The sequence below is a fragment of the Neopelma chrysocephalum genome, unplaced genomic scaffold, assembly GCF_003984885.1.
Source record: "Neopelma chrysocephalum unplaced genomic scaffold, ASM398488v2 Primary Assembly neopelma1_22b, whole genome shotgun sequence".
Classification (NCBI taxonomy): Eukaryota; Metazoa; Chordata; class Aves; order Passeriformes; family Pipridae; genus Neopelma; species Neopelma chrysocephalum.
This window is the reverse complement of record NW_020897690.1, coordinates 12,506,377-12,533,842: the sequence shown is the minus strand read 5'-3', so window position 1 is coordinate 12,533,842 and position 27,466 is coordinate 12,506,377. Positions and strand designations below refer to the sequence as shown.

The following is a 27,466-nucleotide window of genomic DNA, read 5'->3' as shown; positions in this document are numbered from 1 at the left end:
ACCCCACAGGGACAAAGAGCTTGCAAGAGCATTGAAACAGTCAAGGGGGAACAGGGCTGGTACACAGAGGAGGTCAGGGATAGGGGACAGGGTTGGGACAGGAGGAAACAGCTTTTGTCATACAGCTGTTGTCCTTATCATGACATACTGGGGGAAAATGGGCAAGTTATAGAGTAAAAAAGTTGAATGAGTGGTCTCTATCAGTCCATGCTGAACTCCCAGTTTTATGGAGAGCACTTCAAGAGTAGAGACAGAATCCATAGAAGTGAAGAGATGCAGAGAAGTGGCCAAGAAGTAAAAATAGCACATAATAGTTACAGGTAAGACAAATTAGAGCAATGACCTGAAAAACAAAAATGTTGCAAAGTGATATTTAATGACTCTACCTTTCAAGTTATAAAGGCAATAGAATCTATATGCATCTGGTAAGAAAATAAACTTGAATTGTTAGCACATCTTTATTACAGAATGGCTCAACAAAGCTCTTTTTTTTGCTCTATTTTCTTTCTTCAAATAATGCTCCTAAGTCCAAGCCCCCAGGAAAAATAATTAGGTTGCACGTGTCTAAATTTTAGCTGTTGTTAGCACTGATGTTGCTGAAGTTATTCCTGCAAAGCATCCAATTCTTGATGAAAAGCAGCTTCTTTCATACGCTGGTTCTCTTCTGTTTTCACATGAGATGCTTGAAATATCACCATTCTGAAACAAAACCATTAGTATATTAGTACCTTCACAGTGATAAATGTCTACATTATACTCTTCCTTGAGAAAGACATTGCAGCAATGAATTTTTCATGTCAAAGCTTGTATAGTCACCCATGGATTACAGTGTATTCACTATTGACAAAAAAAACTAGATTAAAGGAAAATTGTTTTTTAGCTTTTTAAAAACCAAGGATATCTTAAAAATTATGGTAAAGCTGAGTGGTGGAGTAATGGTGGAGTAATTCTCCATGCAGTGGATGTCTGAGATTACCACGGTCATTATTTATTTTATTTATCTACACTGAGCATTTTGTCTTTAAAGAACTTCATATGGAGAGCAGTGGCAGTACCATCCTCATCCTTGGTGGATGGCACATAATCACAGCCATGCCAGTGTGCCAGTAGGATCTCCACTGCTTTCAGGATCTCCAGGGTGGTCCACAGAGTTTGGGGAGCTAAGAGCTGGGACAGAAAAAGGACTCTCCTTGGTATCAAAGTTGTTTCAAGCTTGTCAATGAGCCCTGCTTAAGTGGGAATGGAAACTAGGGTTCAGAGCAAGTCCACAAAGAAATTCAGTGCCTTGTTCCATATCAGCTTTGTTTAACTCATATGGACAGAATGAAACCTAGTCAATAGCAGAGCAGATCCAGTGGGAACATTATATATGTAAGGGACATGCAGTCCTTACTTCTTAGATTATGATTGGAAGAGCAACTGAAGAAACAGCATTCCACAACTTGTCCATGAATTGAAACAGTGTGAATTTCCCCTTCTTAGCCATTCATCATTCTTACAAAGACAGCTTGCCTAAAATTTTGGCAAGGTTGACACAGCAACTCCTTTTTGCTCATCATCCAATATAGACCAATTCATAAGCTAGAATAATAAACTAGAAATTACATATATGTCACTTCTAGGTCCTTTTTTATCTCTTTCCCTATAATGTTATCCCCCCAAAGTCTTCCCACGCCATGCCCATCCAATGCTTCCCATTTTTCAATCCACTGCACCCTGACCTCATGCCTTCATCCTTCAACTCATGCCTTCGTCCTTCACAAGATCATGAGAATGCAAGTCCTACAGCGTTCCTGTAGGCTCATTGATAAAAGAACCACTGCATTAATCAGAGGCAGGACACAAAAACCCAAATAGTTGCTGCCAATTTCTTTCTTTGATGCTGCTTCACAGGGCTTGAAGGAATTTAGCAGGACCTAGGCATTCAGATATAGGCTGTGTTTTTTCTCTGTGATAGGCAGACTTTCAGCTGTTCAGAAATATGCTTGACAATTAATCCAGTGCTTTACATTTGAGTAAATACGATGTATTTTTAGTCTTGCTGGAACCTAACATCACTGCTTGTAAACGGAAGGAGCTGGCATATTCCTGCAAGCATTTTTACTCCTACAGAATTAATTACAGCATCAAATAGAATTTGACTCTCCTCTGGCACCTGATTTGCACCCCTAAGCCAGCAACTAGACACGATAACCCAAGTGAAGGGACAGAAGCCCAAGTACAGCTTGAGCCGATAAACAGAAACCTGCATTTTTGAAACTATATCACAGACAGCAGCGCGGTGCTCCCTTTGGCAAAGGAAATCATCCTGAGGAAGAATTTATCTAGTGACTGACAGGAAGCAGTGGGCTATGAGCCTAGAAGATACTATTTTGGCTGGCTCATTTCTCCTCCTCAGAAACTCTCCTGTAGAGGTCTGTGCTGCACAGCACTTACCAGGGTAACCGGTAATGAGGCTGCATTTTGATCTTGTTTACACTTTGTAGAGGTTTTCCCTGTATATAAACTTACTTTTATAGACTACAGAAGATGAGTACTCTCTGATCATTCAGCTAAAAAGGGTTTGCTTTTAATACAGAGCCTTCCTGTGCTTCTTATGCCATATCTGGTCAGGACCCGAACTTTATATCTGGTTGCCTCAGAACATTTATGCTTTAAACATCCTCTCACCGTCATGTTTGTTAAACTTACAGCTTTGTAGGTTCACCCTGAAAGCAGAGGTGGATATCTTCCCACCTGCTCATTTTGAAATATTTTTATCGGAGGTCTAGATGTTAGGACCGTGCTTGTGCCATAATGAGCAAGGAGAAAAGAACCAGATATGGAAGTGAACCCAATCTTGGCAGCAAAGCATGCACTGTTGTTGTGCTGACCTTGCCCTGAATGAAAAACAAGGCTGTGCACTGCTCTACTGATGTAAGGCAGTAATGTCAGAGGGACACGACCTTCTCTTTGCTAGTGAATGGTTGTTGACCAGGAAATAGCAACTCTGCACGAAAAAAGCGAAAGGAAAACTGAGAGGTGGGAATAAGTAGATATTCTTTGACTGACCCATTACATATATCTAGGCTGATGAAAAAGCCATTTCCAGCACAGCCAAACTGATTTGTGTGCTTGTATTTCCAAGGGTTACACACCTGCCCAACATCGCTTTCCTTTCTGTCCTCAAGGTGAGGCCTGAACAGAATATACAGGTTGCTGCACTCTGTCCTATGACCAAAGACAAATTAGGTTAAAGTTGCCTTTCAGTCAAAGTTCTAAATTATTAGTGCCGAGTTAATAAAATCCATTAAGGTTACCTGAACAAATCTTTCTATAATTTTGTAAATCACTTAACAAATGTGTGAACTCAACTGTGCCATTCTTGAGTTAAAATACATAACAGCTGACTGATATTCAGGCAAGTAACACTGCTAGTTAATGTGGTTTAAATTCAAAGGGCACATGGGTAAAGAATAAGTCATCTAAGGACCCAAATAATTAGAACAAATGATGCCCATCAGCTGTCTTGAATTTATGAGGGTGTGGGAGTGGATTAACAGAGGGATTTAACCCCTTCAGAACATCTTTCATTACCAGAAAATAAAACCTCTGTGAGAGGGCATCAAGGCAGCATCTAAATTGCCTGATCTGAAGGCAATGCTCACTGTTAGCTCTCACTGTTTCCTCCAGCTTTTACTTGGCAGCAAGCCAGAAACAAGCACATCCCGACAGCCATCCCCAAGCTCAGCTGTCTGTGTGTGTGTATGAGCATTTATCATGTGTCATCTTCAATTTGCTCCTACTAAACTGCCATTTTGGGACAGGGAGTAGAAGAGAAGGAACATTTAGCAACAGTCTGGTATATGGGACTACTGCCTTCCCTACTGGGTCACTGTATATTATTTCTTCTTTGTGGTCATTCCAGCTGTGCCTCAAGAAGAGCTGTCACAACATAAAACAACTTGACCTGTAGGCTGGTAGCTCCTCAAGCTCTGGGTTGGGTTCATCAGGAATGGGATTTACATGGAACCTTGGCCCATAGGATTCACAAGAGGGAAGACAAAAGAGAGGTCAGAATATCTTCTCCTATACCTTGACCCCTTCCCTCTGTTCCCTTCTCCAACAAATAGAAAGCTATATAAATAGAAATACAATAGAAAAACAATAGAAAGCTATAAAAAAAGGTGTTATAGACCACAAAACCAGAAACATTGGTTGAACAATGCCACACTGAGACAATGCTTTACATTCCTGGTCTGGTCACCCACTTTTCCTCACAGGACAGAGCATTATTTCAGAGATGAACTCTGCTGTGGCAGCATGCAAGAGAGCGTTCACTGTGTTCCCCTGATGAAAGGGAAACCCTTCCTTTTAAGCATTGTCATGCACAACAGTGTCAAATCAAGGACAGATGAGATGCCACTGTCCCCAGGTATATACAGGAACCGTGGAACAGCAGGTTTAGTGATTTACCAAATCCCACACTCCAAGACGCCGTGAATGAGGCAAGGGAGCTGTGCCCAGGTGCGCCAGCATAACATGGTGTGCTCAGTGTGCAACCACACAGCTGATTTCCCAGGGAAGGTCACTAAACTGGCCAGAATGGAGTGATAAGAAGGAAGATATTTTAACAGCTGGTAAAGGGAGGATTGGAAGGCATACCCCATATTGCAGTGCCTCAATGACAAGATGGTTCTTGGTTGGCATCAAAAAGAACAGTATGCTTCAAAAGAGGCTCACATCTCTCCTACACCTTTCTGCAGCCAAGAAACTGCCTTATAAAATTATTATTGGACACCTGCATAGAAATGATTTGGGATATTATTAAGAGGCTGACTTAATCATCAGGCTTTAGGGCATCCCCATCTCCAAGGGGATAAGGCAGAGTGTACCAATTAGAAAGAATCAAGTGCAGTATCAGCTTGATTTAAAAATCATCGTAAGTGAATCAGAAAGAAGATTGCCTTTAGTTGATAGCAGCAAGGAAATGAAGTCTGTAAGACCTCAGCCTGGGAGGTGGGGTGGAGGAGAAACAGATTTAACTAGCAGCATCACATTATGGCAAATCTCTAGGGCAAAAACTATTCTTTCATAAGTACATTCAGCTGCCAGGAATTTAAAGAAAAGTCTGGGGGAAGCCCATGCTTGTGGTGTGAAGTCTCCTATGATCTAGTGTAGTTTGTTACAAGTCATTTGTTTACTTATAAAGATAGGAGAATGATCTCCCAAGAACATGCATACATACCTTCACCCTGTGAAGGTGGTGACCAGTCCCTCTGAGAATCCTGTCCAAAAACCTGAATGAGAAGAAGGTGACCTGAAGTCATTAGCATGGATCATCACACAGATATCTTGTCAGCCCTCTGCAATGACAGGACTTGAGGGAAAATCACTGTATGGTGTTCACGTTGTCTTAGACAAAGCTTTCGACATTGTCTCCCATGACACCATCATTGATGCATTGATGAAATACAGTCTAGATAAGAGGACAGTGAGTTGAACCTCAAACTGGCTGATTCACTCAAGATTGAAGTCAGCAGCATGAAGTCTAGGACCACTAGTACTGTACCCCAGGGATCCACAGCAGAGCCAGCACTAAAAACTGGCCCAGTCTAACAATTACATTAGTGACCTGGATGACTTGACAGTGTGCACCCTCATCAAACGTGCAGATGACACAGAATTGGGTGGAATATCTAATACGTCGGATGGATATGCTGCCATTCAGAAGGACTTAGACAGGATGGAGAAATGGACCAACAGTAATCTCATAATGGTCAACAAACACAGATGCAAAGCCCTACACCTGAGAAGGAATAGCATGCACCAGTACAGGCTGTGGTCCTACCAACTGGAAAGCAGCTCTACAGAGGAGGATCTTGGGGTCCTTGTGGACAGCAAACTGACCATGAGCCAGCAGTGCACACTCACAGCAAGGAAGGCCAACAGCATCCTGCGCTGCATTAGAAAGAGCGGTACACAGTGGGTCAAGGGAGGTGATTCCTCCTCTCTCCTCAGCACTGGTGAGACAGAACTGCAGTACTAGGTCCAGGTCTGAGTTCCGCAGTACAAACTATGCATGGGCATAATGGAGTAGATTAAGCAAATGTCTATAAAAGTAGTAAAGAGCTTCAGTTTTCTGACACACAAGGAGAGGCTGAGGGAGCAAGGACTGTCCAACCTGGAGAAGAGATGACCCAGGGAGATCTTATCACTAAGTACCTGATAGGAGGCAGTAAAGAAGATGGAGGGAGATAGGCTTTTGCTTGGTGACAGTACAAGAGGCAATGAGCACTAACTGAAACACAGAAAAATCAATTTAAACATAAGAAATAAAAACATTTTCATTGTGAGGCTGGTCAAACATTGGGACAAATTGCCCAGAGACATTGTGACATTCTTGTTCTTAAAGGTATTCAAAATCTGACTGGATATAGTCTTGAGCAACTTGTAAACAGTCCTGAGCAACCTGCTCTAGCAGATGCTGCCTTGAGCATAGGGGATAGGACTAGATGATCTTTGGGGCTTCTTCCAACCTCAGCCACGCTGCTCCTGTATCCTCAGGGCCTTGACAGTGGGAAAGATGACACAGCCCTCCAAAGGAAAGAGAGACTTAAGGGTAGAAAAAGATGCTTGTTTGCTACTGCATACTTCCAAGTGGCACTCCCAGCTATTACACCAGTGACCTAATTAAACCACATCCTTTCCATCTTGTTTTTCTTCCTCTGTGGTTATCAAAGACAATGTTCTCATCTGAGTAGTACCATTCCCATTCTAAATCTACTTCTATATCCCTTCCAGTGCTACATACACTATTCCCGGTCGCCAGAGGCGGCTGCATGAAAATGGCACTTTAATTAGCAGAGAACATTTCTTAGTCTTCTCACCTCCCTAGGGGCTGTCCTGCATCTCTAAGGGTATCTGTCTATCCGTTAGTTACCACTAGACAGGCTCAGAGACCTCCAGCAAGGATCATGTCTTCAATGAAGCAGTGTTTTCCCAAAACCTTTGATGGTGGATTATAAGGCTCCAGAGAAAGAATCACACTTCAGGTGAGAGCTTTGGGGCCTGCCTTTCAAAAAAGGGATGCCAAAATTAAAAAAAAAAAAAAAGCTTGCCTGGAAGGGCCTCATTCATATGAGTCTGGATCCTCACTCACTGCATGTCACTGAGACTTTCCTGAAGGCAATAGACCCGTAATGGCGCACAGGGATGTGCTTATTTGCCTGTATCATTTATGTTTCAGTGTTAATGACTGCACCTACTTTTACAGATCTCAGTTCACCAGCAAGCTGAAGGATAAGAAGTAGCACCTTTGTAAAACACAACTTTGGACTTCATCAACAACACAAAGCCAAAATAAGTGAAAAACTGTGAAGAAAATAGTAACTGCTTAAAAAGACTTGATCATAAACGGAGCAGGAGGAAATTCAGACTTGACTGCCAGAATGTCCCAAAACATCAAATGGTGTTTTAGGATGCAGCACCCTTTTCATTATACCACCAGACCATGGTGGTCTGTAAAGAATAAGTACCAGAAAATGAAAAATCTAAGCAACAACTTCTCATCCGCATGAAGGCAGTGATACTGTGTGTCAGATCACAGCCTTGACACTGGAAGAACTATGCTGAACTTCCCTGCAAAGTTTCACAGAGGATGGTTTTAATTTTTTCTTGACTTATTCTAGGTGAAAGTGACAATGCCTGCTGCACAACATTTCCTCCGAATGCATAGAGGCAGTATCCTCCTCTTCTGCTGAGTAGGGTACTTAAACAGCATTTGCCAGCCAATGTGAAAACTCCAGAAGCCTTTTGCTTTGCAGGCATTGTTTCTTCAGTTCATTATCTATTTATAGTTCTTGCCTTTGATCAATGTCTGTATTTAACCTTGTATTTCTTAATTTGTAGGTCAGTCTGCATTTACCATGGTTAATTTATTTGGGCAGATTCTTCTTCTCAGTCAGCTTGTTGGGGGAGGAAAGTGTGTTTAGGAGCTGTAAATCATTCCAAACAGATCTCATCTAGTAACCTTAGTAACTGAGTTTTATACTGGAACAAGTAATATTTTTATGCTGATAGTTTTTTCAGAGTGAATAATAGGAAAATAATGATAAAACAACACATTTGAGGATGAACTTACCAATAAAAACTGCTATAAAAGCAACATCCTTGTTTCAGAGCAAAATTATTGCCAATCCTTTTTCAGAACCTCTGTAAATTGTCCCAGAGCAAAGCTTTTCTCCTGTGTACACTGTAAGCTAATTCCTCTATTACTGGATCTTGTAATGCCGACTCTAAGCATATTTTATAGAACCTCTAGTCACAAGCTTCGTTAAGCTTGTGTGCTGCTTTGATCGAAAGGATCATGCAGACTGCAACTTTCATCAAATAGTACTTTCCACGACAAAGAAAAGGCAAATGCTTCAAAAGATACCAGAAGACTTTCTGCCATATCAAGATAATCTTGAAAGTCTTGATAAGCACCAGCTCTCTGCATGGCACCGCATCTAAAAGTACCGTTAGAAAAAACCTCATCTGGCCAGAAGGCACCTAGACTGCTCTCTGGTGTGATTTCTTACTCACTCAGGAGTTGAGTTTTTGCAAATACTCCTTCCTTGAGCTTAACACCTAATCTATGCCCTAGACTAGGCCTTAGACCTAACTGCAATCACAGAATCATAGAATGGTTTGGACTGGAAGGTACCTTAAAGATCATCTAGTTCCAACACCCTGCCATAGGCAGGAACACCTTCCACTAGACCAGGTTGCTCAGAGCCCCATCCAGCCTGGCCTTGAACACTTCCAGGGATGAGACATCCACAACATCTCTGGGTAAAATGTTTCAGTGCCTCACCACCCTCACAGTAAAGATAGTATCTAATCTAAACCTACTCTCTTTTAGTTTGATTCTATTGCCCTGTGTTCTGCCTTATAAATGCTCTTATAAATAGTCTCTGTCCACCTTTCTTGCAGGTTCCCTTCAGGTACTGGAAGGCTGCAGTTAGGTCACCCTGAAGCCTCTCTTCTTCAGGCTGAACAATCCCAATTCTCTCAGCCTTTCCTCATAGGAGAGGTGCTCCATCCCTCTGATCATTTTGGTGGCCTTCCTCTGGACTCACTCCAATAGGTTGATATCTTTCCTCTGCTGGGCTCCCCAGAGTACAGTACAGTGCAGTATTCCAGGTGGGGTCTCACCAGAGCAGAGTAGAGGGGCAGAATCACCTCCCTTTCCCTGCTGGCCATCCTGCTTTTGATGCAGCCCAGGATATAATTGGCTTTCTGGACTGCAAGTGCACATTGCCGGGTCATGGAAACGAGACATTTAGCTGTGATGCACAAGATGGCTGATCTGAAAGGTGGTTTCAGAACATGTTTAACACATGTCACATCCTCAGACATAACTCTCTTCAAACCAAGTAATGAGAGAAAGATGGGAACTTCTCTTACAACAGCAGGTGGCCAAAGCCCATCTTTCCTTTATCACTGCCCTAAGAGGCAGGAGACCTCAACTGAGGGAAGTAGGCTCACACATACCCAGTTTGCGTGGATTTGGTTCTTTTCAGACAAATGAGGGGATGATATCTTGCCTTCTTGCCCCTTGGGGAAACAGCTCTAGCCAATGCCTCCAGGACATCTGCTAATTTTTTTTTAAGGAAAACATCTTCTGACCCATGAACATTACCATTCCGGAGGGATGAAAGCACCATCCTACTGCTTCACAAGCACGCTCCTAGGCTAGGCTATTCTTTTGGTTAGCATAGGCCACGTGCTTCAACATGGTGGCCTGGAAGCCCCTGTCAGAGGTGTGGGACTTCCCATGCACACAGGAGTCTAATGCAGGGCTCCAGGTCCTGGATTGCTCATCTCAGCATTGTGTGTTGCAACCTCTGACTTTGAGACACACTAGTACCTTTTCAGATCTAGCCTGAGGGAATGTTTCTCAGCGTACTGTGAGGCTTTGAATACAAACCACAGCCATGATGACTCTTCACAGACACAATCATCAGGTATCATCATGGCTAGGCTTCGCGAACGAAGATTTGGGAAGGGCTCTACCCGCGTTTGTTGCAGGCGCGTTGGTGGCTAAAAAGGCCAATAAGAGTACTTTGTTAAATCAGCACTAAGTTTTGTCACAGGTCTTGTCATACTGCTGTGTCTGGGCTGAAACAGTTTGCTATTCAGTACTGTGGCCCTCACAAGTACTGAACAATTATTTGGGCCAAGAAAAGCAAAATGCCATGGAAACTGAAGTGGGATATTATGTGTTCCCACAGGGCAAGAGTAATTGGCTTTCTCTGTGCAAAACATGCCATCGGCTCTTGAATAAAAACAGGCTGAAAGGTTCATCGGGACAGCATTTGAACAGGCTCTAATCTGCTTTTGATAGCATGGATATTCCACACAGACTTCAAGATTACCCCGTGTGAAGATTGAGACACCTGTGACTCGTGTAGCAAGATATCTTCTCTGGGACACCAGCTTTTCCCTTTGAGCCCATTTGTGTGCCTCTCCCAGCAGCTGACCTGCTTCAGAAAGATACTCAAGCCCACTTACCTTCTCTGAGAGGAGATAACATCCTCTATGAGTCACAACTATGGCACAAGGTCTTTTCCAGTTGGAGAGGTTCAGTGGCTTGGCTGGAGGACGAAGCTTCCCTCTGCAAAGCTACCTCATACTATTGTCACTTTCTGGTTTGTACATCTGTCATCATCAGCATGAGAGCACAATTATGCCCCAGACACCATTTGCAGCGAAGGACAGTATCAACCCCTGCCAGGACTCTTTTTTTAGCCACTGCAGATTTACAGAACAGCCTTTTAATAGTTTTTTATTGCTAATTCCACTTTCTATTACTCTATTACCTACTTAGACCATCTCTTTAGTCTTCTCTGGGTATGAGATGAGCATCATGTTTGAAATCTGAAGCAACAGCAGGCTCTGTGTCCTGTCTCTGCAAACAGCAGGCAGCAGGCAAGACTGAGGAAGGTGCTCAGCATGAGAGGCAAGACAAGATGGAATCAGGAGGAGTAAAGAGTAGCCTTAGAGCTAACACAGATTTTCTAGCTGGAATAGCATGGCAGGCTCAGTGGCAGAAGTACTCAGAAGCTACTATTTCTTAGGTGCCATTTAATGTCCAACAAAAATAGCAGGAACTGAGGGTATTGAGCATCTGGAAATATTTGATTTTTTGAGATTCAAAGTCAACTAAATAAATCTTTCTTTGCACCAAAAGCGAATCCAAGAACCACTCTCAAAGACCCATAGGAGAAATGATGCTGATCAGGGTAACTTTTAGATGTTGATCATCATCCTTGAAGCTTTCCTAAGAGATTTCCTTGTTCTGCCTCCTTTTTTTCCCTTTAAATATGGGACTGAATTGTATTTCACCATATAAATGTCAGAAAAGCCTTACATCAGACCATTTCAAGTATAGCTCTCCCATGATATCAAGACTGTGAATTAAAGTTCGCTTTTGGCAAGCTCACAGAGAGTCTTGGTCCCTATCTGCTAAGTACATTAGGTTTCCAAATAATTTCACAAGCTGTTCCAGATAAGCATACAGTAAGAAGGTGAGGCAAATAGACTTATGACTTCTGTTTTTTCCCAGCCAAGTTTTTCATCTCGGAAGTTACAGCACAAAATTGGTTGGACGTTTCTGTTACTGGTGACTTCTAGACTGTGCTAGCGCGACAACAAATTACTGAAGAAGGACATGGCAGCACTGATATGGCCACAGCACCACAGAAACCAATAATGCCCTCACACATGGGGCATGGCTTTTATGAATGGGACATTGAAGACACTTGGGTTTTTATTGTTGTTTTCAAAGCTCACAAACTCAGGCTGGGGTACTTGTGGTTGTTAAGTTTCTACAACTGGGTAGTCAGAGGGGGGGAAGTGGGAATCAAGGTGGGAGTCCTTTCTGCGTTTGAGTTGATCACAGTTGCTTGTGCTTTTGTTCAGCCTCTAGCAGAGAGTGCTTAACAACAGAAAAAGAGACTGCAGCTTGGAAATTTTAGTTCTTTAATTCGCTCACTCATGATCACCCCTGAGAGGACAGAGGTTACATTTATGTAAGTTTAATATTTATGAGCCATGAAACAAGATGTTTCTGGTGAATAAAAGGTGAACTTCTATGCGTGCATGTAAAACTGAACTCTGTTTGGCCTTGATATTTTGAAGATAAAGTGTTGAACTTGAACCCAGAGGAGGAATTTGTTCAGACCCTCCTGACCAAAAAGGTGACACATGCTTACCCAAATGAATTAAATTACCGTCTTTAACCTCTCGGTGCTGCTACTGACATTGACATCACCACTTAGCTGCAAACAGTTCAACCCCTTTGTCAAGAAACTCCAGCTCCTGTCATCAAAGTGTTCATTAGTTTGAAATGAGGAGCTCTGACAGAGTTTGGACTTCTTCATAACCTTGACCTCATTGTGCACTATGAAGCAGTTGCATTATTTTAAGTGCTTCCCTCGTCAAGTTGCCTTCCCTGTTGCTCTGATGTTCCTGTTTTCATACATGTCCTTCATGTAAGAAGCCAAAGAGTTTCTGTTAATTTAAATACATACTATGATCTCTGCTTTCCTTTCACATCTCCCAGGAAAATTAAAACCAAAGAACAGAAAAACCTGTTCTATCTGGTACACATATCTGTCCCCCATTGCAAGTTTTGCCAACTCCCAGTGAGGGAGATTGCGACTTTTCCTGCTGTTTGCAGGCAGAAGCAGGGTATCACAGTTCTCCTGCCTGAAATCTCACAGTTCTGATGCAAATGAGGGCTCCAGCAATCCCCTGCAGCCCAGTAGTGCCTGCTGGAGGGCTAGCTGGTGCACCTCAGGAGTATATTTCCAACATGTCTGCACCGAGTTTGCCTTCCCAAGAGGAACCAGTGACAAAATGTAAAATATACATAAGCCTAATCTTACTAAGAATGGCTTCCTGGTTGTTGCCTGTTTCTCCTGCCATGCAGCTAATCTTAAAGCTGCCATCCTCTATTCTCTGTTAGCACACACTCAAATAGGTGTGGGTCTCCCACTAATGCATTGTAGCCAGCTGGCAGTGACTGCCTGTACCTCTGCACCCACCTAATGCAGCAATTGAACACAGTATTTCCACTCAGAGCTTCACACCTAATAATACTTCAGCACCTCTTTAACTGCTTTATCCATTTTTACCCATTTGCAAGCCTCAGGCTCCCTACAAGTAGATGGTAAGTGGATCTTGTAAATTAAAAACCTATATGCTGCAGGCTTTTAGCATTAAAAGGCCCAAAAGTTCCCCTAGTTCATACCATCTGCCATTAACATCAACTCCACTGTCAACAGGTAAATCTGGTGGTAATATTTGCCTATTAAAAATTCTATCACAGGCTTCATTCACTGACGTTATAACTTTCCAGTGTTAGAGAGCAAGTTCAGAGGATTGCAGATGTCTGAAAGTGTTCTGCCCAAGGAAGATAAATGTCCATTTTAAATCAATGTTTGTTGACAGAGAACTAGAAAGGACTTAAAAGAAAGAAGAAAATAAATCTGTTTGTCCCAGTATAAATGAGTTGCTCTTAATGGGCTTTTCTGATAACACAAAAGAGGCAGTTGTGTCCAACCACAGCCCCAGGGGGCAAGAACAATATTCTCCTCTTGACTTAGATATTGATCTACTGGGTAGGCTGGGGCTTTGTGACATCTCCTACTCCTAGTTCTCTCAGCTGATGGCAGGACCAGGAACCGGAGTAAACCATATGTATTTGAATAGCAAGGACAGTCATCCAAGTGGCCCACCTTTATAACATAGATCAAAACCTTTCTTTTTTTTTTTTTTTCAGCTTCCTTATGGCTTATGTTCTTCTCTGGGAGACTGTTTTCACTATAAGTCTTAGCCAAATAAGTTCATGACTGTGAACAAATTGGTGATGCCATTCTCTCTCTGATCTCAATCATGCTTTTGAGAAAAATATAAGAGCTTTGAAACCGAAAAACTGAGGTCAGCTTGAATGCATGATATGAAACATTTTGAACCTCTGTGCTTTAAATCTTATATTTTCTGACCTGCTCCATGGGAATATTACATATCCTACAGGAATGTTGTAAAGAGTAGCTAGAGTATCACTGGAACAGTCAATCATTGAAACAGAGGATGAAGTTGGGCCATGTTCTGTTAGGGGACTTTGGAGATCTCAATTAGCATGTAGGTACAAACTGCTACTGAAATGTCAGATGTGTGCCAAGACAGGGTGGGCTGATTCAAAGGCACAGGGCAGAAAGCTTCTGGAGTACCAAAGTTATGCTTGGTGCTCTAGGGCATAGAAAAAGCACAGAGTAAAATCCAGTTCAAATAAATAAGATCATCTTTCTTATGAAAGAGAAAGTGATATTTAGTATTTCTCCCTCAAGGCTTATAACCAGCTGCCACTCAGGCAGAATAGATAACACAATTTTCAGACTAATCCATGAAATCAGGAATTGGAATACAAACCTTTCCAAGTGTTGGTTTTCCTTCTGAGTACCATGACTTCTCAGTGTGGTGGCTCTACCGAATAAGGAGGCTGTTAGCCCTCTTCAAGGTACGTTCACAAATCGCAGAGGAAGAGTCTGCCTAAGATGGAAATGCAGAAGGATAGGTTAGATAGATAGAGATATGCATGCACAAATCACTAAGGATCAGTTTATGAATATGTTCTGGTGTTCTTAAAGTCTTCTCAGACATTAATGACATCCCACACTAAAACCAGGTAGATTTTATCTTTTTTGGTAGGGATCAGATTCACTTACTGAGGAAATTCAGAAGCTTGAAAAACAATTCAGCTCTTGGCTAACTACTGTTTTTTCTCAGTAACTTCACAAATGCACTGTAACTTGGCAGAAGTCCGTAGCTGTGGCAAATGTGCATGCCTCATGCTACTACCAAGTTGAGTATGGAACCCTCACATCAGACCATTTGTTCCTTCCTGTTCTCACCTGCTTTCCAGTTATACTACTCTGCTAACTGCTGCAGCCTTCCTGCCATCTGGAGTAAACCCCATGCACACCCAGGCTGGGAGTGCAAGTGCTTCAATACCGCGGTCCGAAGAGGGTATGGGACACGAGGAAGGGTGCAAGTAGAATGCCCTATTCACGCGTGCACACTGTCTTTTGTCAGCTCGGGCGGGGAAAGGGCCAGAACATAGGGCGGAGCATGAGACAGACAAGCAGGGGAACAACCAGGATAGGGACATGGACAAAAGGGGGAGGAGTGGAGGAAGCAGGGAGCAGGCAGCAGGCAAACCCATGGCAAGCCTGGGCACGACCAGGTTGTGCACTGTGTAGTGTGAATACAATGAAACCACATAATAACAGTAAAGTCCATATGATAACTGTAAGGTCCATATAATAAAGTCCTGCCAATTGCTGTATGCTTTTCTCCATGCCTGGAACTGTTCCCAACCTGAATCTTGCTCCTTCACACTTCAACACTGGGCAATGGCAGGGATGCGCAGAGGGATCTCTGTATTACTCTGAACTGTGGAGAACTGTTTTCCAGGGTCTTCTGCAGCTTTTAAGGTTTGGGTAGGATCAAGGAGGGGAGATGACAAAGTTTATGTATTCAGTGGCCAACCTGTTTGCGTGTGTGGAGAAGCATCATGGCAGGGATGGCTGGCAACACTGTGATGCTCATGTTATCACTCATGCATCTAAATTCTGGCTGCAGATTTGTTCACTCTGTCACAGAGAAAGGCACAAGCACAGAAAAGCAGAAAACAGCTAATTAACTGTCTCAGTTTGCCAGGGAACCAAACTGATATGTTTCAGAGAGAATCACAGCCTTCAGGCAGAGACTGTGGGTGAGAGGGATAAAAAGTGGTGAAGTAAGGTTTTCCATGAGAAAACTAACTTGTGTAAAATTGATAATGAGTTTTGTCATTGCAGCATTCAGCTGAATCTCTTCCCAACAACAAGCTCTAGAGCAAGGAAGCAGGAGGAAACTGAGCCTCCATCTTCTTTCTCAATAGATGTAGCCTGGTTTTCTTCGTCCTTCAAAAGTGGACAACTGGTCTAGGGCACGGTGGGAGTGAATTCAGTGAATTCTACAACTTTCTGCATCTTTCTGTCTACTCTACAGTAGATTGACTGAGCTTTGGTCATACGAATGATGAGCAGTTTGAGCTTTATTCTGCAAAGCCTGCATTTGTGTAGGAACCAGATTACTTTTGCATGGGAAATATAATTTCTTACACAGTTATCCTTTATCTCACAATCCAAATCAGCTATCACCAATTCAGCAGTCTGAGACCACACACTGAAACTTAGGTGACTAGTCATAGACTGGGCAGCACGAATAGTGAATCAATGAAGTCTGGAGAAAATCCGCTGAGGAATATTTGGTTGGGATTCCCAGCAAGGAGAGACTAAAGATCACCAGAGACTACAAATTACTCAATAAATATAGGTCTATAAACAACTCATGAACAAGAAGAGAAGTGAATAATTTGCAGGGAAACATCTCATATTTATCTTGCAAACTAAGCTAATTAAATCCAGGAATTATGGAGAGATTAGGAGAAATATTTAAGATTAGAATTATACATATAAATTATATACATATAAATTATACTTTACATATAAAATTCCAGAACTTGAACTTTTTTTTCATTTCATTTTTATAGAAATTTTGGCCAGGAGTTTTCTATTACCTGCAGCTTTGTATTGGCAGCCAGCAGAGAGTCTCTGCAGACTTCCAAGGTATTCCTCAGAATATGTTCGTTTAAATAAGCTGAGAATTTACTTATAAATGTGAATTACCAAGGCCTGAGTCCTGTGGTGGTCTTAAAAAAAAAAGAAAGAAAAAAGAGAAAGAGAGAAAAAGTTAGTAACACTAAAAAAGAATTTGATATACACTAGTTTCAGCTGACTTTATGTAATATCCTTTTTTATCCTTGAACCTTCAAATTTCAGGGACCCTTGCTTTTCTAAATCTCTAATTGTTACAGGAATGGAGCCTAGATTAGAGATGAGAGGATGTTAACTCAGTGAGTTTCTTTTCACTGTCTTAAGTCGGACCTAAGACATTGCTATAGTATAGTTTGCCTTTCCTATCTGATGTGAGCTTTCTTCATCCTAAAGTTTTCTGGGGCACATTCCTTAGAAACAGAGAGGTTTAGAGACAAAGAGCTCTCTGCTGGGCACATGTGAAACTGCCAGGCCAAGAAATAAAGTAACTGGGACTTCTTATTCATGGTTCGCTGACAAGTTTGCTAGAAGTTGTCATTGTTATTAAACAAAAACTCACAACTTGTCCCAGACCTGGAAGACTGGGTTTCTACTGAGGTCTCCATGTTTTGCTTCTTTAAGAAGGATCCCAAACATAGCCAGCTGATTTTGATAAATTAAACAACATCAAATTGTAAGCATGGGGAGCCATGTCTCTAATAGCTGGTGTTTTAAGCACCTAAAATTACATGCCAGACTGTCCCTTACTCTTGGCCTTACTCTTGGTAAACTCTTACTCGTTACCTTCTGATGTGTCCAAATTGCAAGATAAAATTATAAACTCAGTAACTGGAATGTAGAAAGGCCTAAATTTCTTAACTCATTATGCAGGGAAGATTATCTCAGAATGGCATGTCATCTTAAAACTGGATTTTTATATAGCTTGAGAATTAAAACTGTATTAGACTTAAGATTATCTCACATTTGACCAGCACATTGTCACAGAATCTATTTTAAACATTCAGAAGTGTCATTATCACTATTATTATTCCTCATTACCTAGACTAATAAGAGCTCCAAGTTCCTGCCAAGGTTATATAGCCAGTACAAAAGGAACTTTACAGTTATCATTTGCCTAATACAGTTCAAAACCTTCAAAATATTTCAAAACCATCTTTAAAAGAAGATAGACCATTTTCTTCAAATTCTGCTTGGAGGGGTTTTTGCTTTGTTTAAAAAGAACAAAGAACCATATTTTAGATTTGCAATCAGGCCAAGATTGAAAACAAATGCAGCCGTACAACCTGCTGTGAGACAGAAGGTATAAGAAATTATTTTCTGAAGAGTGTTGCAACAGAAAACAGTTTTTGAGCAGATGAAGAGGAACCTTCTCATTAAATAACAGGACTAAAGCAAAGTCTGAACCATCGGAGCTTGCCTGCCTTTCTTCGCTTTTATACACTTTGACTCAGCTTTAGTCTTGGCAGAACACCTGTATTTGGTGTGGAGTTGTTATCTTTCAGTTGCAAGAAGATTTGGGAAGGTGGGCATATGTGTGACAAACTAAAATATGACACACTTGACACACTTCTGTGTGTTATAGATGGAGAGACAAACGGACCCAGCATCAATGAGTAAAAGTTGCAGGAATGCATCGCCCCTGAGGAGTGACTCTCAAATGGATGTCTGTGTCTAAAGGGAAAACAGCCAATAACCACCTTGGCACTGGCAAAACACAGGCTACCTCCTCAGCCAATGTGACCTACCGGAGGCTGCATCTGCCTGGCAGTTGCAATGCAACCATGAGCAATCCGCCTGGGGCCTTCACAATCCTACTCTGAAACCATCAGTTTAGCTAAGACTGGGGCAAAGGCCTTAGTCCCACACTTTCCATGCCTGAGGGGACTGCTTAACAATTCTGTCTACTTAATTTTAAGATCCCTCTACTATCAGTCTTCTCCTCAAAGTTATCAATGGACCATGATCAAGCCACATCCTAACATTCTCTTTGATAACTTAGCTCTTGGAGGATTATGTCTTTAGCATTCTTATTGTCCTCTTTGTTTGTTTGTTTTTAAAATTTCTTTGCATCTTTTCGTCATTCTTTCAGCATCAAAGACATTAGAACTAGAAACAAATGCCAGGGATGTCTTCAGCAGCCCTGCATAGAAAGGCAAACCTCAGCCTCTATGACAATGGTGAGCATCCTTCTGTGTTCTTACCCAAAGTCAATGTTGCTGTCTGCTTGCCATAAGCTTTTGGGGACCTTCCCTTCCCTTGGTCATCTTCCATAACATCTAATACATTTCAAGTGGGAGTGCCTAATGAATGGGAAGTTTTCAAGCTTACCTGATGGCTGAGCATGAGGCAACATGGCAAGTATTAATTGGGACTCTATTCTTGACCATATGAGACAGCAGGGAATAAAGAACAAAGTCATAGTGGGCAAACTGCCTGGAAGAAAAAGATGCTGCCGCTGACTACAGTAAGCCACCTACTGTGCTAACATGCTGGACTTGTATTAGTTTATTTAGGGTTTAGTGTGAATTTCTTCCATACATGAAAATATTTTCAATCAAGCAGGAAAAAAGAGGTCCTCTGTTGCCCTTTTTTTTCAGGGCAACAGAGATGCCCACGTAATGTGAATGGAATCCTACTCAGAAAACAACTGAAGAGCAGAGACTGGGCTGTATGAGCAGAGACAGTCACTGTGATCCCTTTGTCAGGGTCCTGAAACACTCAGCCTCCTCTTTCGAGTAGTGATGAAATTTAAAATATGTGAGATGAAACATCTGTGAGTATGGAAAGGTTTGACAGGGGACATGGACCGCTTCTGGCACATCAAGAAGCACAATATGCATTACACAGAAATCTGGTGAGGGAGGCAAAAGGCTCCTGGAGCAGCATGGTGATAGGGGTTATGCCAAAAAATCAAGACAGTATATAAATTAAGTTAAAAGTTGGGAGGGGTGTTCTTTTTTTATAATTTATTTTAATTAAGCACCTTGTTTCCAACTATACCATCTGTGGTATCATGTTTGGTCTTCATAAGGTACTCTCAAAAGAAGGATAATCATGAATTTAGTAACAAAATAGTACTTTTCATATTTCCTGTAATATGTTTCTAGAGTCTTACCCATATGTTTTCAGAAGATTGTATTATAGATAATCAGTGGGAAGCCAGGAACATGGTAATAAATATGTATGGTAGCAAAGCTGAGAAAGAAAATAATGTGCTCTCCCCCCAGACCCATTTCCTGCACTCCCTCTAAGACAAGTAGGCAGTAACATGTTTTCATTCCAAGTATCTGGTCGCTGGAGCAAAGAAAGCAGCCTCCACCATGAGGAAAATGGGCAAAATAGAGGCATATTAACATGAAACAACATCAAAGAAGAGAATAAACATTTTCCCTCCTTAAAATAATAGTTTTAGGATAGCAGCAGCCTCAAGGGAGAAACAGGTTGTGTGAACTGCTTGACACACTACATTACATTACATTATTCTGAGGACAACACAACAACTCACTCTAAAACCTGCAGAGACCAGTTTGAGAGCTGGTACCACAATGACAGGAAAAAAATCTGCCCTAAATCTGGGAAGAGTTTTGACAATTATCTGTTCAGAAATACTTCAAGCACAACAAGAATAGTGTCTAAAGCACAGCTTGTAAACTGCCATCATTTATTAAAGTGAGGGCATTTTGAGAGCTGGGAGGTATAAAACTGAGCCTCTGGGAAAAAGAAACGACCAAGAAATGAAAGAGTCAGAGAATGCTGCTGTAAAAGGTAAACCATGTAAAAGAAGTTAAAGATGGAAAAGTCCTGCTAGGTCATGTAAGTCAGTGCCCTTACAAGTACATGAGAGAGAGAGAGACAGCAACAAAAGTGCTTTGGGCTCAAACATCATACATTGGCTGAGGTTGCAGCGACAAAATACAGAGAAAATGGGCAGCCACCTCCAGGGCGGGTCTCTGCTGTGACCTCAGGGGAACCAGAAACACAGGGCTTGCTTAATCCTGGCACCTGCCTATTACGTCTCTCTTGGAAAGAGAGAAGTGTCTTGGAAAGACAGTCATAAATATCTGCCCTAAAGCTATTCCTTTTCCATTGCTGATAAATAAAAGACAGTGAAAAAGTTCACGTATGAGAGGACATGAGGTCAGTGAGGGAGAGATGGGATGGAATTTGGTGATGGATTGGATCCTTCTGGCCCAGCTATGTTTCCAATTATTTGTAGGAATAGGTCAGTGACAGCAGTGCAAGCTGCTTTGCTCAGAGGTAGCAGAACCCAGAAACAAGCAGCAGCAAATGGAAGAGCAAATAGTAGAAAAGAGAAATGAAAGGACAGGAGAAACCTAGCTGAATTTATGCTAACCCAAGCAGTACTGGAGAATAAGAATGGCTTTCTCCAATGCCTTGTAGGGGAAAGGAAAGATGGCCAGGAAGTAGTTTCATTAATAAGTGAGGGGAAGATGAAAAAACCAGTATTTCTTCCAAGGCCAACTTACCCCTTTACTATTTTTTTCTTGAATAAAATAGAAAAAAGGGATGTAGCAATTGGGAAATAATGAAAATCCTAGCCAAATAGCCATCACTGTAATGCAGGTTACAGGAACAGTTGGAAATTTTGAATATCCATCATACAAATCAGCTAATCTGGTTGCACTCATCCTTAGGTGATGAGGGTATAGCCAGTTAATTTACAGAACCATTGGCAATTATTTTTGAAAGTCATGGAGAACTATGGAAGTCCCAAAGGCTGGAAATAAAGCAAATATAGTATTGATTTACACAGAAGGAAGAATGATCTTGGCAATTACTGCCCAGCACTTTTATCTTCAATCTCCAGTAAAATAATCGACCAAGCAGTACAAAAAGAGCTATTAGAAAACTTCGAGAGGGCATTGGAAACACGAGCAACAAGTGACGTGGGATAAAGAAAGAATCCATTCTAGGGGGAGATATCGATGTTTTATACATAGAAGACTAGAATCAAAAGGTAAGGGATAAAAGTAATTAAATTGAAAGAGAAGCCTCCCTTCAGCAGCACTTAAGCACATGCTTAAATCTTTCCAACTCGGTTTTGAGCAACCACCAGATGAAAGCAAATGCTTGTTTGCATTCTTGAAGTTCAGCAACCAGCATAAACAATTTGCTTAATAAAGACCTACAGGAGGAGCTAAAGCAGAAAGGAGACTGATAAGGAGACCTACAGAGAACTGCAGCAGGGACAGTGATGAGGTAGCAGAAGCAAAATGTTCACAGGGTTCCATCTAGTTTTGACTTGGAGTAATACCTTCATTAGGGATGTAAAAGATGTTGCAAAGTGCACACTCAGGAACAAAAGAGAAAGGGCAAAACCACAGCAATATATACGTATCTACAGAATTGAAGTGAGAAGTAACAAAAAGAAATTCATTGTAAAACAACACTTGCACTGACCCCTACTAACACAACCCAAAGCAGCATCATCCAAGAAGGAGAAATCCAAAATAAACGATGTCAAGCACTTAGGAAGAACAAAACTGGACAGCAAATTGTTCACTGCTTGTAAATGAAGGATAAGAAACGCCTTAAAGCCAATAGATCACAGTGAAGAGGGGTGATGGACTTTGTCACCTGTGCAGTGCTGAGCAGAGGGGCCAGCACTGAGAACCCTCATTATGTACCAAACAACCTAATTAGAAAATTTGGAGAGGGTTCAAAGGACAAAAGGCAAAAATTATTAAGGTGTAAAGCTACAGCATTTGAGGAGACACTATGACATTAAAGTTTCATTATACAGCTTGACTGCGGTATGATAAGACTTCAATCGTGCCCTCAACTGCATGTCCTACACAGAGAAAACTGAAGAACGATGTCTGGGGGCTGGTCACATACAATCACTTTTTGTGATGCCTGTAGCTCCATTACTCACACAGAGACAAAGATTATGAGTTTACTCGTGTAAACTCATACCTCCATGTAAACACATACCTCCATAGAAAATGGAAAGAGCAAGGAGTGAGACTCTGTTATGTTTCTTGCAAAAGGAAAGATCAAGCTTCAAAGCTTAGAGAAAAGGGGGTGGCACAGACTTAAGCCACGCATTCATGTTTCTAAATCTGAATGACTCCAACATTTATATACATAAGACAGAGCTACCTTTTAGATTGCCTCATGGACAATACAATCTCCACAGCCCTACCTGAGATTGATGCTAACTGCACGTCAGACATGTCAGGGTTCAGGGTTCAGGCACCTCAAGATTACTAAGTAGAACTTCTGCAATTATTTTCTTACTTTACTTTGCCTTTTGATGGTAATAGAATTTTTTTCCCCTTAAATTATTTCCTTTATTTCTTGCGATCTCTCAGATCATCCCAATTATTTATCATTATTCCTTGCTATTTTTAATGCTTAACATCTGTTTGAAGAATGCATACTCCAGCGTTGAAAAAGAGAGTGCTAGTTCATCGAAGAAAATTATAGGTAGATAATGCTGAGAAAATAGTGTCAGAATAACATAGAAATGAGGGAATATATATGGTTGGAAAAATCTGATGTATTAAATACTATATAACTGCTTGGCAAAAGGTCATGGAGGTGGTCAGTTATCATTTCTAGACACCTGATTTAAATCAGACACAGGCCAGAGTTGATAAAAATCTTAATATCCATTAATGACCTCGTGCTGTCAGCTCAGCTCTGATTATTAGCAGGTAACTGTCCAAAAGAGGTGTGGGCTCACACACATGCATAGAACAGCAGGCTGCCTGATTGCCAATAACTAAATAGGTCAAGGCAGGTATGAAATATTCTTTTGATGGCTAAGCATCAGCTCCCAATTCAGGACTGAGACACGCCTGAATGATGTGGAGAACGAGCACTCTGGCTGCATTCACTCTCCGGCATTTCCCTTTGGAAGAGGATTTACCAGGGAGACTACAAAAGACACAAAAGCACCTCCTTTCATCTGCCCGCTGCTGCATGGCCATATCCTGACACAGAACTGGAAGGCAGATGTGCTTCTTCAGGGTCCCCTGTCCCTATCACAGCTGCCAGCCCCATTCCAGTCTTTCAGTCCTAATATAAGTCCCCCAGCTTTTCTAAATATCTGACTGAATCTTTCCACATAATAATTAAAGCCACCATAGAGATGCACAGTTATGGTTGCTGTAGGATTTTGTTTCCAAGATCTCTTTTTCATTTTCTCAGAAATATCTGTCTCTTGAGCCAAAACTTCCCAAGATTGCTCTATGCCTGAGGGAGAATTTTGTTTTGTCTTTTTGAAAGCTTGATCAAATGCCGTACAGCCAGGGGTTTAGAGCAAGGAGGAGAAAGGAAAAGGATGTGGCTTTTTTTATAGCAAAAATAGTTGCGACTTTATTTGAGCTTTCTTTATAGTTTCAGCCACAAAGAGATCAACCGAAAAAATGTTTGACAGGATGGTAGCTTTTACAGAAGATATTATGAGGTTTTGAAAGTCATATTTAGTGACGCAGGGAATTTTGTGCACACGCTCTCTTCTCTCAGCTCCAGCTCCTCTAATAATACCACTGCCAAACAGCATTCTCTGAGAGGGCTGCTTGCTGTCTCAATCTTTCTGACTTTGCTTTTTTTAATTTTGAAATGCTTCATTTTAGATTCAGAAAGCTTTTGTGAGTTAAAGCAATGCTTGTACAACCTATCTGCATTCAAAACAAAGGAGTGAGAATGGGAAGAAATCCAAAAATGCCATCTCACAAAATATATTCAAATCCTCCAACACTTTTAAGGTAACATTATCCCAATGAGTTACCTATTTACTTTTGACACCTGTTGGCTTAATCTCTGCCTAGATGAAACACTAGCTTGTGACCAGTTACAGTTCTGGCCTTTTAGGAAAAAAATAATCAGGCAATGCTTAATAAAAGCAAGGAATAGATTATTTTCAACTCAGCTGCAGAATTTCTTCAACCAAAACGCCTGACACAGCAGCCATCACATTTCTAAGGACCCTCCAAAGATTTACAGCAATTTATTCTCAAAAAAATTAAAATGAAATCTGATTTTAGGAGCAAAGACATGGGGGAAGTATTGCCTGGAGGATTAAAAGAAAAAAAACCTCACTGAAAGTCTGGGTAATAAAGTCAGAGCCTTTCAGCTTTGGCCATTCACCAATGGCATTTTCAAATTACACATATATTTTAATATATTAATATTTCTACTGATCTGAGAGGTATTACTGACTCTGCCAGTCTGCCATTCCTGAGGAAGCAGTCTCAGGTGCCAGCGACAGGCTTCAGCAGCTACACGAAGAAGCCTTCCAACTCATCAAGGTGAATTAGAAGCCCAACAGCACTGTGTTTAATATCCCCCTTGGAAAAGTGCAATTCTGTTAGCACTATAGTACTCGGGAACACCTTCAGAGTCCTAGTCTGGAAATCCCTAGGCCATCCTATTTCTTCATGCCTTTTTGAGCTGGCTGGTCCCTTCCCTCAGACATCCTGAGGCAAGCATGCCCATTCCCCAAAATGGCTCACAGCTGACATCTGTACCTGCGATGCTTGTTCAGTCCCATGGTCTCTGATGCATAAATGAACCAGCAGTGTTGAAATGAAAGGAGAATTTTTTAATTGCAGTTGATGAACAATTATGATGTGGATTCCTTTTTACATCTTCAGCAGTTTTTATTAGTGTTGCTCTAAAGAATGTGTTTTTTAAAAAAGTATTTAATGGATACTTTTGGGCTTCACTCTGATTTCAGGGTTGAGCTAAATGTTAAATAGCTAAATGCTAAATTACAAAGGGCTAAAAACATTTCCTATCAGAGTTTCTTTAAATTTAGAATGGTGAATAACAATGAAATTTCCTCTTTGCTGCTCAGGCTGCATGTCAAATATCATGTCCAATTTTGTGTCCTCAGACACAAGAATGTTGACTGACAGAGTGAGCTAAGCAAAGGGCCGCCAAAATGTGTGGTGTGGCAGCACTTGGAGCATGAGATAGGGCTGAAGAAACAAGGCTTGTTCAGCCCAAGGAAGAGAAAAAAATAATAAAAATTGAGGGACCTACCAGAAGCCTGCCAGTACTTACAAAGAGGTTTTTGAGAAGATGGAACCAGGCTCTTCACTGAGATGTGTGATCATGGGACAGGACAATGGTCATAAAATGAAATAGAGGGTGTCCAGACAGGATATAAGGAAAAATCTTTCCAGCATGAGGACAGTCAGACTTTGGAGCAGTTTACCCAAAAAAGTTGTGCAAGCTCCATCCTTGAAGGTTTCCAGTGCCTGACTGGATAATGCCCAGAGAAAACAGGTCTGAATTCAACACTGGATCTGCTTGGAATCAGAGCTAGAATCTCCCTAGAGCCCTTCCCTCCAGATTATGTGATTCTCCAGTTCTCCTAGGCACTGCACATTACTAATTAATCAACATTGTGGCCACTGCATGTGGTGACTATATTCAGTGGTTATCTTGGTGGAGTACAAGGACTGGGGGAGGCAGGGAGTCCACCATTCTGTTTTGCTGCACACCTGGGGGTTTCAAGAAACTTTGCATTCAAGCCCTAGTGCATTCCTATAGCCTATAGTAATGAATGCCCATAGTGTTAGTGCATTAACCCATCCTGTAGATATCCTGGATGAGTCTGAATCACTTTGGTCCTCAGATTCTGTTTCATAAAGCAGAAACATTCACAGAAAGAAGTGGAAAACTTTCCAAAGTTTTTTAATCCAGTACCTAGCTTCAGAAGACTGCTTTGTCCTCCTTTCCATTTACATGGCCTGTTTTAACTAGCACACTCCAAGAGGCACAGTATGCCATGGGGATGTGCAGCTGGGACTCATAGGTATGATTGTTTCCCTAAGTATTTGTTGATGCTCTTTATTGCTCTGTTTGGAACCTTGGGCCAATTTAAAAATACTATTATCATGAGGGGGCGCTTATGCAGTGATCCAATTCTGTAAAAGGTGCTTCTCCAGCCATAACCACTCTATATTGAAATGTCTAATGATTTGTACAAACCATTTCTGTGGTTACTGAGCAGACACACACAGTCCCACACCTGCCTGAAACAGCATACTGAGAAACCGGAGATTTCCTCTTGCTTGACTCATTCCTCTCGTGCCTGCTTTCAGAGAGTAAGGGGAAACATCAGAGACTTCTCTGTCTAAATCGGAAAGTTATTTTCAGCATGACTACTCTCTGCCATACTAGGCGGTGGAGGTGGATGTGTTCAGGGCTTAGGGACTGAGCTCCTCCATATTCCCCCTGCTGGATGGGACTCAAATGTTTTATTATCCTGGACCTCCCTATCCATTCAAGCAACCGTTTCTCCTCATAGCAACACAGAGCTCTCTGCTACAAAATTAATGTAAGTCCCAAGACTGTGGCAACAGTCCTGAGGACCTCAAAAATTGCCATGAATTCTAGGCAGACCCATGCATATAACAGAATGTTTCAGATGGTTGCTCTCCCCATCCAAGCTCATGCTCCTATTTTATCTGTGCATACAGCCATAGGCTGACTGCCTGGACATCCCAGGACAGTGTTGTTGAGAAGTACTCCAGAATCCTCCAAGCAAACCCACCCACAAGATATGGGGCAACAGCAAGGGGGGCTCCAGCACCAGCTCTGGCACAAATTCTCGGCGTTTGCTGCTGCATCAGTCTCCCTGACAGAACCCAGTACAGGGATTGGTTTGGATTATCTTACTACAAAGTTTGAGGCCGGAAGAGACCATGATATGGTTTAATAGAGCCTCACATTTATTAAAATTACACCTTCTGCACAAAATACAGAATGAACCTAGATTTGGTTAAAGATACCTT

The 27,466-nt window shown here is 41.6% G+C and overlaps 1 long non-coding RNA gene across 1 annotated transcript; it reads left to right on the top strand.

The window, feature by feature from the left end:
* Window positions 1-15,428: 15,428 nt before the first annotated feature.
* LOC113964911 lies at window positions 15,429-19,445 on the top strand. The gene is made up of 3 exons (XR_003533342.1): window positions 15,429-15,524; window positions 18,781-18,868; window positions 19,289-19,445. It is a non-coding gene; the product is annotated as an uncharacterized LOC113964911 (long non-coding RNA).
* Window positions 19,446-27,466: the final 8,021 nt, after the last annotated feature.